Source organism: Jatropha curcas, unplaced genomic scaffold, assembly GCF_041381405.1.
Source record: "Jatropha curcas cultivar XTBG-Jc1 unplaced genomic scaffold, XTBG_Jcur_1.0 HiC_scaffold_96_pilon, whole genome shotgun sequence".
In the NCBI taxonomy this organism is placed as follows: Eukaryota; Viridiplantae; Streptophyta; class Magnoliopsida; order Malpighiales; family Euphorbiaceae; genus Jatropha; species Jatropha curcas.
The window spans coordinates 39220-49765 of record NW_028322353.1 but is presented as its reverse complement, the minus strand read 5'-3'; positions in this window follow the sequence as shown (position 1 = coordinate 49765).

Here is a 10546-nt window from a genome sequence, read left to right as displayed (position 1 = left end):
TTTAATATTTTCACATTTACATAACTTGAGTTACCTTGAAATGATATTTATTTCTAAATATTTTATAATCGATAAATTTTATTTAGTTATTTAAAAAAATCTTAAAAATTTTGTGAAATTTTTAAACTTTTATTTCCAATAATCTAAGCAACTAAATCAAATTGGCCAAAATTAATCCAACGGGATATTTGAAATTTTGATTTTTTTTTTTTTTCCTGCTTTGATCAGTGGGGAAAAAATTCTTGAAAGTAACTAGTGCAAATTATGGTCACAAGCCTACAAATGGAATGCAGAGGAAATGAAATGAAATTCAAATTCCCAGTTAATTCTTCTTTCACTTCATTTTCTTGCAATATCAAGTTACATAGGAAAAAGGGAAAGAAACCAGTTTTGTGAAAGTCAAAGATTCAGCAAAAAATCACTAGCTCACATCAATGAATTGAGCGTCAGTTTAAAACCATAAATAAAAAGTTATGACATCTTTTTGCAATATATAGATAAAAAACTGATAATCATTATAATAAATGGACATAAAATAAATTAAAAATATTCAAACTTCAAATATAAATTAGAATTATTTTAAATGAGTAATAAGTTTAAATTTTAGAGTTAAAAAAGTATATTAAGTGATCTAATAAAAATAAAAAAAGTTCAAAATTTAAAATTGAAATACAGATATAGACAATTATTCTAAATGAATATTAATTTTAAAATATGATTATTAGATATAATTTTTAATATTTAAATAATAAAATAAAACTTAAAGGAAAAATATCATTTTAAATATAAATGGTATCTAAATTTATTTTTAATTTATTAAATATATTCATTTCCAATTTAGTAAATATATATTTTTTAATTTATTAGAATTCTCTCTTTGTTATTTTAAATGTATATTGAATTTAATATTTTATTTTTTTCTTTTAAATCATTTATGTAAATAATAATAATCTCCTACTAGTAAGCAAAACAAATAAAAGAAATGATAAAATAATAATAATAATAAAAATAAATAAATCAATAAATTAATAAATAATGATATTTCATTCATAAGCATAAAATTACATAGGTAAAGAAAAAAATCTATTACTAACATACTCTATATACAATTTATTATATTTAATTGAAGAAGAGGTGTGATATATCGATTGAAGTTGCTAGTACAGTGAAAATCATTGTGAAGAAATAAAATAATCCAAAGAAACAACAAAACAATATGAAGAAAACCATTGTGAAAAAAATCATTGAAACTAGAAGGTATTTATAAATATATATATATATATATATTTATATATATATATATATATATTTATATATATATATTATAGATCTAGATAAAAAAAATTAAAACTTTTAAATTTTTAAATTAAAAATTAAAACGTTTAAATTTTTATAATTCATAATTTTAGATTAATTATTATTACTATAAAAACTTTAAAAGAATCATCAATCAAAAATTTCAAAAAATAAGGTACAAATTCAAAATTTTGTAAAAAAAAGAGAATAGGATGTTTGATGGAAAGAGTGTCAAGTAAGTCAGATTCTTATATATATATATTCTTTTTTTTTTTTTTTTTTGCTTCAGAACTATATATAGCTTGATTTGATTTACATTTTAAAGATTTTTTTTTTTTTTTTTTATTATTGGGGATGGGGGATTCAAACTTGGACCAAATGTCAGACCATATATATACTTACCATGATGCTATGCCTTGGTGTGCACGTTTTAAAGAATTTTATGTTTCTATTAAATTAATTAGTTTTATTTCAATTAAACTGATGATTAGCGCATCTTTAGTTAAATACAACGTATAAAACTAACCTCGATATCATTCAACCATAAAAGATAAAAATTAAAGTCATAAAGTAATTCAAATATAGAAAAAACTTGAGAATACGATTTCTCTCAAGTAAGCATACTAACTCCAAATTCTTTTCAACTCTTTTAGATCATTCCTTCAAAAGACATCACTAGTTATTAGTTTCTTCATTTTTTTATGTGAGATTCAATTTATTTTTATGCTCCGCATTCTATGCCCTAAGTACCCTCACCACCCTAAAAGCCCGTCAGGAGCCATTCACTGGTCAAGTTTCTTACCTCGGCGTCACTCCCTGCCTCATCGGGCCACTTTCCCAGTATCGGGTCGTCACCAACACAGTATTGCCTTTTTACCTAAAAATCCAACTTTTGTCGTTAAGTACCTTATAAAAGAGATAAATACCCTTAAAATCTACTCATACTTAAATCTTTACATTTTCATCATTAAAATCCATCATTGCTACTTAACCCCCACCCATTAATTGTAACCTTCATCTCCATTAGGGCTCAAGCTTTTATGAAATTTTTATTATTGGAGAAGAAGGTTTAAGAATATAGAGAAATTAAGGTACTTGTGCATTTTCACAAATCACTAGATTATATTTGGTTTGATGTAATACAATATATATAATAAAAATGTAATGAAATGAAAAATGCAGTGTAATGAAATTTAATAAGATTTCATTTCTATATTTGGTAATTTAATTGAGAAAATTTATAGAATATAATCATTATTCATTTTTTATGTTTATTGTAAAATATGTAATGTAATTAGCATACTACCACTAATCACACTACCACTAATCACACCCACCACAACACTACTCTACCACCACCCCCATCTCAAGTATGACTCCACCACCACCACATCATTACTAATACAAAGAAACATTTGAATCAAAAGCTATTCACTATATTAGCTATTAAAGACCATTTAGATTTATAAATTTATTTGAACTAAGAAATTAAAAGAAGGTAACCTAAAACAAAAAGTAATATAACAAAATACAAGTTAAAGTCATTAGAAATTAATTTTTATATATTTTTGTTGAATAAATTAAATTACAATATAACATTATGTGCATTTTGATATTTAATGCCTTTTCATTCTATTCTTCCAATTCCTATAATTAAATAAAAGAATAAAATATAATTTTTATCGAGTATTACATATAACACTAAATATAATTTTATATGTGGTAGGAATGGTGGTGCAATAATGGCAATTGTGGTTGTCATAGTAGAGTGGTTGAGATGGTGGTGATAGCAGTAGCGATGGTGGTGGACTGATGGTGATGGTGGTGGTGGTTGTGGTACAGTGGTGATGGTGGTAGTGATAGAGCAACGGTGGTGGAGGTGGAGTGGTGGTGGTGGTCGAGCGATTGTGGTAGGTGGTAAAGTTTTAATTAGAGTGACTTGATATAATTGGTACTACATGTGCTTGATGTAATAGAAATACATATATTTTTTTATGTAATGGATATTACATCAATTTAAGTAATGAAAATTACATATTTAATTTCAATTACATTACAGTATTAACAAAAAAAAAATCTAACCAAACAATGTAATCAATCATGTAATGTACTTCCCATTCCATTACATTGTTGATTGCACCATACCAAACATGGCCTTAATGATAAAATATCTCAATTTTTTTTGGCAGAAGGATAATAATGTATAAAAGGAGAAAAATATAAAATAAAGTAGTCTATTTTTTTCAAATAGAGACAAAGTAGTAATTTTTGAGAAACTACAAAACAAGGTTATAATATTTCCATAAATAAATATCCATCTCATACATTCAAGTATATATATATAATATATATATATGAAAAATGAGAATTATCACTCTGCTAATTAAAGGAATCTCATTGGATAAAACAAACTTTCTTTTCTTTTTTTTCATATGAGTTTGACTACAAAAAAAGGCTAATAAATTAAGGAAAAATAATTATTTCGTCCCAGAGGTTTTATAAAATTAATTAACTCGTCCTTTTATTTTTTGTATTAGGTATTTAGTCTCCAAATTTGATTTCATCTCATTAAATAGTTCTTCCGTCTGAAATTAAATGTTTTTTTCCGTTAAATAAAGTAAAAAAGCAAGAGAGAGGAGAGAGGGGTTATTTTAAAATGACTAATGTTACCCTTAAACTTCATTTTTCTTACTTAGTGGAATAAAAAAAGAGTCCACAGCTTCGATAACTTGCTTCCTTGTGGTGTAGGCAAACGATGATGGATGCAAATAAAACTCTTACTTTACTGTAGCCTTTCTCTCTTTCAAAAGTGCTAGAGACGACAGTGACTCATCTCTAGGACTCTAGAAAAGAACGAGTATATGTTCTTGGAGCTGGAAAGGTGACCGGCACGGGTCTGTTGTGTCAGTGGGATGAGAAAGATTTGAGGAAGATTTGTGTTGGCTAGGCCAGTGTGCTTTGGAAAATCTAAACTACCAAAATATCAAATAGAAAGACTATATACAAACTACTACTGGTAAATCAAATCTAACTCAAACTCTCAAAAGAAGAGACTTCACCTTCTCCTTGCTTAAATTAAAACAAGGGAAAATAATAATCTGATCCCTAAGTTTTGGTCTAATTAAACACTTCAGAACCTCATCCGCAATCAAGGTCCCTAAATTTTATTTCTTTCAATAGAAACATCCTTCCGTCCAAATTAACACCTTTTTCCATTAAATAAATATAGAATTCCAAAAATACCCTCACTTAAAAATAAAAAATAATTTTTAAGTGAGGTTAAACTATAAGAAGAAGTTTGTTGCCGGCGTTGGACAAGAATGGAGCGCTCATCATAGAAGACACATTCATAGGCATGCTTTACTGAGTAGAGTTAGTAGGTATGTCCATCGTGACGATTAGAGAGATGGAGGTGTCAAGATCATTGGAAAAAAAAAACAAAAAGATAGAGATCATTTAAAACTGTAATAGCTCTATCGATGCATCGGTAGCAACGTCCGCTACCGTCCGATTTGAATTATCTTCATCAAAATCATACTCAAAGGTTGGTAAATCTGGGATATTTAATAGCAATGAAGAGGAGGGAAAAAGATTAGGATGGTTCTTGCGTCTAATTAATATGATTGGCTTCTTTGGATATAAATAATCACTATCATTATGCTGCCGCAAGCAATATCACAACAATAACTACCACCGCCACCATTACTAAGGCTAGTATTTATGCACATATTTTTTCTATCACCTTCTTCTTCTTTCTCCTTTATTTCTTCGATTCTCTCTCAAAATTTGAGATTAAGTCTTGGATTTGGTGGGATTAAAAGTAGGACATGAATTATTGGATTATGGCGTTTTTTATGGGCTTCTTGGTTTGAGTTTTAGTTTAGGTTCTCCAGAGAAGATTCGGAGATGGTGCTTTATTGGTGTTAATACGCCATTGATGGCGGTGAAGCTTAATTGGTTCTTTTAAGTGATGGTATTTTCAGAATTTCACATTTATTTGACAGAAAAAAGTGTTGATTTTGGAAGGAAGGACGTTTTTGTTGACAGAATTAAATTTAGGGACCTCCATGTTAATTTTCGAAAATTGAGGTTCTGAAGTGTTAATTAGGTCAAAACTTAAGGACCCAATTATTATTTTCCCATAAACAATCCCTCGAATTTCAACAAGAAAAAGAACCAGAATTTCAATAATCCCTCTTATAAAAAAATTCATCAAGAAATTTAACGAAGAAGCATGATTAACCGTTTGGTTACAAAGAAAATAAAGAAATAGATAGGCCCATTAGCTTAGAGCCTTCAAATATCAAAAGCAAGTATTTATCCATGCTCCGAAAGTCTCAAAAGCATTGGAAGAGGAAGAAATCAAATGGGTATTTATTTTTTAATGATTTTTAATTTTTTTTTTTTTGAGTTTATATAGTTGAAGATATTGAGATTTGAAGAGTTACAGGAGAAGAAGAGGTGGCTTTAATTTTTTTCTAATTGAGAGGGTATTTTAGTATTTTATGATACATTTAACGGCAAAATCAGAAAAATTAGATAAAAGGACCATTTAATAAGACAGAATCAAACCTTATGAACTAAATATCTAATATAGAAAAATGCAATGATGAATTAATTAATTTTGTAAAACTTCAGAGACGAATTAATTATTTTTTTCGCAAATTAAATTACCCTAAATTTTGCATCTTTTTATTACACACAATTTGTTTTTCCTCTTTATTATCAATTTACTCTACCATTGATTAACGGTAAAAGTGCCATAATAAAATGATGTGAAACAGGAGATTGAAGCATAGACTATATTCAAATCAATGATCCTTTCAAATTTTCTATAGTGCTTTAACCATTTGCCTCCCATAACATTTGTATTTACTACTTCACTCCTTTTAATTTTAAACTCTTGCTTCTCTCCTGTCATTATTAAATATTTTGCAAATCTAAAAGATGTATTTTACATGAAAATTTAAAACATTTCATATTTAAGACAATCAAGATCTCATTTTATTATCACATTATTTTTTCTCCTTTATTCCACACTAATCTAACTATTAAGATAACTAGTTTCACGTTAACTATCTTTGTTATATGCTCGTTTTTTATACTTGTTTAGCCTTTTTATTTATATAATTAAAATATAAATTCTTATTTAGATTGCAATAAATATAGTGGTTTTTATATATACAGTAAAATATATTTTTTATGTTATATGTCTTGCGCTGTAATATCTCATTGAAAAAAATTGATATATTTGTTCTCTCTTAAAATGACAATTTAATATGAAATATGTCATTTATATTCTCTTCAACAACCGGTTTATATAGTTTTTATTATATGCTAGTTATTTTTATTTTTTGGTTTAAATACCAATTGATTTATAAAAGTCATCATATATATTTTATTTACGTTTTATAATTGACTTACATGTTTTGTTAATAACTTTCACTATAATCTCTTTTAATAAATAAATATACTTTAACAATAGAATAAGAAACTAATCTAATAAATTAAATTAAATATTTATAATAATAATTTTTATTTTTATTTTTTAGCCAATCAAAATCATTAAATCATTTAAAAAATTTATTAATAAAATTATATTCCTTAATAAAAGAATAGGATTTAAATTAAATAAGATATCAATATAATTAATCAAATTCGAAATGTTACAAAATAATATTTTTTATCTTATTTTTTGGCCAACCAAATTAGATTGCAATTTGTAATTGAAGAAATTTAACCATAACCTTGTTAAATCAAAACTTAATTATCTAGATATATTTATTTAAAATAAAATTCGAAAAAGTTAAAGTTTTTAAATGCCTCACATTTTCATTTAAAATAATAATGTTGAAGATAAATTATAATAATAGTAAATAAAAATAAAATAATTAATAAATAATAAATTATTAAAATTATTAAATTATTATTAATAATTTATATAATATATAATGAAATAAAAACATAATTAGATATAATAAGATAATAACAGTAAAATTTTAAATTTCACAATGCTTAATATCTATATGTATTTATCTATTAAAAAAATCCAATCAAATTATAGAGAATTATCTATATTTTTATGTTAAAATTTTTTAATTGACTATGACTAAAGTTATTTTAGATTATCTTATATTTATAAAGATATATAGAAAATCATTATTCCACTCATTCTCACTTTTATATATAGTATAGATATAGATTTACATTCTTATATTATATATATATATATATTTTGAGAATGAAAATTGAACTTTATAAATTAAGCACCAGAATCTGCTAGAATCAAAGAGGCAATAATTTGTGGCCACTCTTCAACCATACCCACTCAGACTCAGTATGAATCAACGCTATCTGAGCTAATTGGTGAGCCACAACATTAGCAGAATGACGAACATAGGACGAAGAAAAAGAATCGAAACTAGAAGCTAAAGAACGGATATTAAAAGGGCGATTTCCCCATTCAGTTGGAGGGAAGCTCCTTTGGCCAAATTGACGAGCAAGGAGGAGGCAGTCCTTCTCAACAACAATATTCTGGAAGGATAAGGTTGCAGCTGACTCCAAGGCAAACACCACAGTCTCCACTTCATGAACCTCCACGCTTGTTAGAGAATTGTTTAATTCCACAAGCCATCACCAGCCCCATGAGCATTTCTCACAACAAAACCGAGACCGCACAACTCTGTACTAGCAAGGTAAGCAGTGTTAAGCCAGCTGTCAAAAGATAAGAGTTTGTTATACTTTGAATTTGTATTTGTATTTCCTAGATTAATGCTTAGCCCTGATCTGCTGTAACCACTTGTATTATAAGAATAGCCTACAGTATCAATACAAAAACAACTCCTCTTCATCAATTCGGTATTGTTCGAGATGGTATCAGAGCATTAAAAAACTCTTCTTAGTTTTTTTTTTTCCGATCCTTTTCTCTTCTTCTTTGGGGAAAGTTCTCTTTCGCTTTTATACTTTGAATTGTTATGGCCTCCACATCCAACACAGTTCATTCCTCTGGGAAAAACCTTGATTACTATGAATGGATCACAGTTTCCTCTCAAACTTTCTTCTACAAACTATCCAACATGGAGGGCTCAAATCTTGCCCGTTCTTCGTGGTCATAACCTTCTGGGTTATGTTAATCGCCACTTTTCCTTATCCTCCTGCTATTAATTAAGGACGGTGATAAGGAAGTTGTCAATCCAGATTATGATTTTTGGCTTTGTCAAGATAATTAGTTCTGGCAGCCATTATTGCATCTACAAGTTTTTCAACCATGAATACTGTGAACCCTCCCGAAGGCAAAATTGTGCTAGAATGAGGTATTCTCACATGTGTGTTTTATGAAGTCGCCACCTAGTTTATTTTATAAGGGACAAACTAAGAAAGAACCCTAAAATGACATCCAATTTTAATTAACCTAAGTCTAGATTAATTACCCCAAAGTTTAAGGCACAATCTACGAACCTGAGGTGGGTCCCGAGACTATGTCATGCTGATTAACTAACCTCTAAGTGTAAATGTTTTGCAAGGTAAATTGATGCAATTGGACCAGTAAAGTGTTTGGTGATTCGACTTACCGCTCGGGGTAAATCCCGAACGTGCCTACGTACTCTCGTTTGAATGAGAAATCAAAGCCAACGTAGTTCGATAAAGCCTATTCAAAGGCATTTTGAAGGGGTATGGTCACGACCCCATTTCCATGGACCGGACCGGCCCTAGGACCTGGGTGGGCTTAAGGCCCCCGAAAGCCTGTAGTAAGCCTAACTTATTTAAATCTCACCTTCTATTCATAATTATAGATTCAGGCCATTAACTCAAAATGCAGTTCATATATTTAATATGGACTTTTACTATTTATTTACAACCCAACTGGAATACAATTGCGGAACTCTACCTTTATATTTACATCGTTTATTCTATCATTAAAAGTCTTCTACAATAAGTGTCTCAACTCCACAAGGCTTTTATTCTTCTATTACCTGAAAAAAAAATAGTAGGCAGGGGTGAGCGCCAAACTCATGAGTAGGGTTAGATAACCCTCTCACCCCCACACAATCACACAGAAGCTAAATATTTTATCTAGTTACCGTTTAATTATATGATCATGGCAGTTTGTCACACAAATGGCAATACAGCAGCAATCACAAGTATCATCACCTTCATATAATCACATCACGTGGAAATTAGTCAGTGGCACCACCTGAAACCCCAACGAGCCGTCCTCACACATGGCTCGCCTCTCATACATGTGCACCGGGGAGCCGATCCCCCATACGGCCAACTGGTCTAATCCTCACTGACCAGTCCTCTCATTGTTTTTCTATTCTCTCTTTCTTTTCCATACCCACAGGAGGCAACCCGGTGGTCTCCATCCAATCTAGATCATCAAGTGCTCACAACAGGGAGGCCACCCTGCGGGCTTACAATCAATCTAGATTATCAGGTGCGCAACAACAAGAAGCCATCCTGTGGTTTTCCATACAATCCATATCATCAGGTGCACACGGGGGCGCCGATCTCCCATTTTCCCGGCCGACGGTCAATATCATATCATATTCAGGATCCATATCACAGACCGTCCTCACAAACCCATGGTGGTCCACTTCATCCCAATTCCACACAAACAAGGCACAGTATATTTCATAGCACAAGTAATCAAACAATTTTTACTATCAACAAATAGTGCATCATAATATGGCACTTCAATAAAATAATGCATGATAACATTTAGCCGTGAATGCATGCATGCAGGCGGATGAAGCGAATTATCTAACACTACTCACATTTCTTTATTGTCCTTTAAAAGGACTGTCTTTATCACTCCATGCTTCCAGCTTTCGTCCTCGCATTTCGAAATTTATAAACCTCTATAAACAATAGAATTCTAAGTAAGAATTTTAAATTTGAAGATTCTATTTATATTCGTTTACTAGTTTTGGCAGTCATTTAATTCATTTATTAATTTAAACTATATATATTTATAGATACAGATATTGGGTTTCCTTATTTATTTATCACTCTAATAATCTTATTCTATATTTTTAATTTCTATAAATAATTTAATCTCTATTAAGTAATTTAATTTCTATAATTAATTTATTTTCTACCGAAATTTCGGCAGCATCTCCCCTAAAATTTAGACTATCTACCTGCTAAAATATCAACAATTTCACAATTATTCAATCCATACGGCCCATCCATCGGGCAATTAATCAAACAACAGGCCAGCCGCCGGGAAGGCAACAGCACCACACAA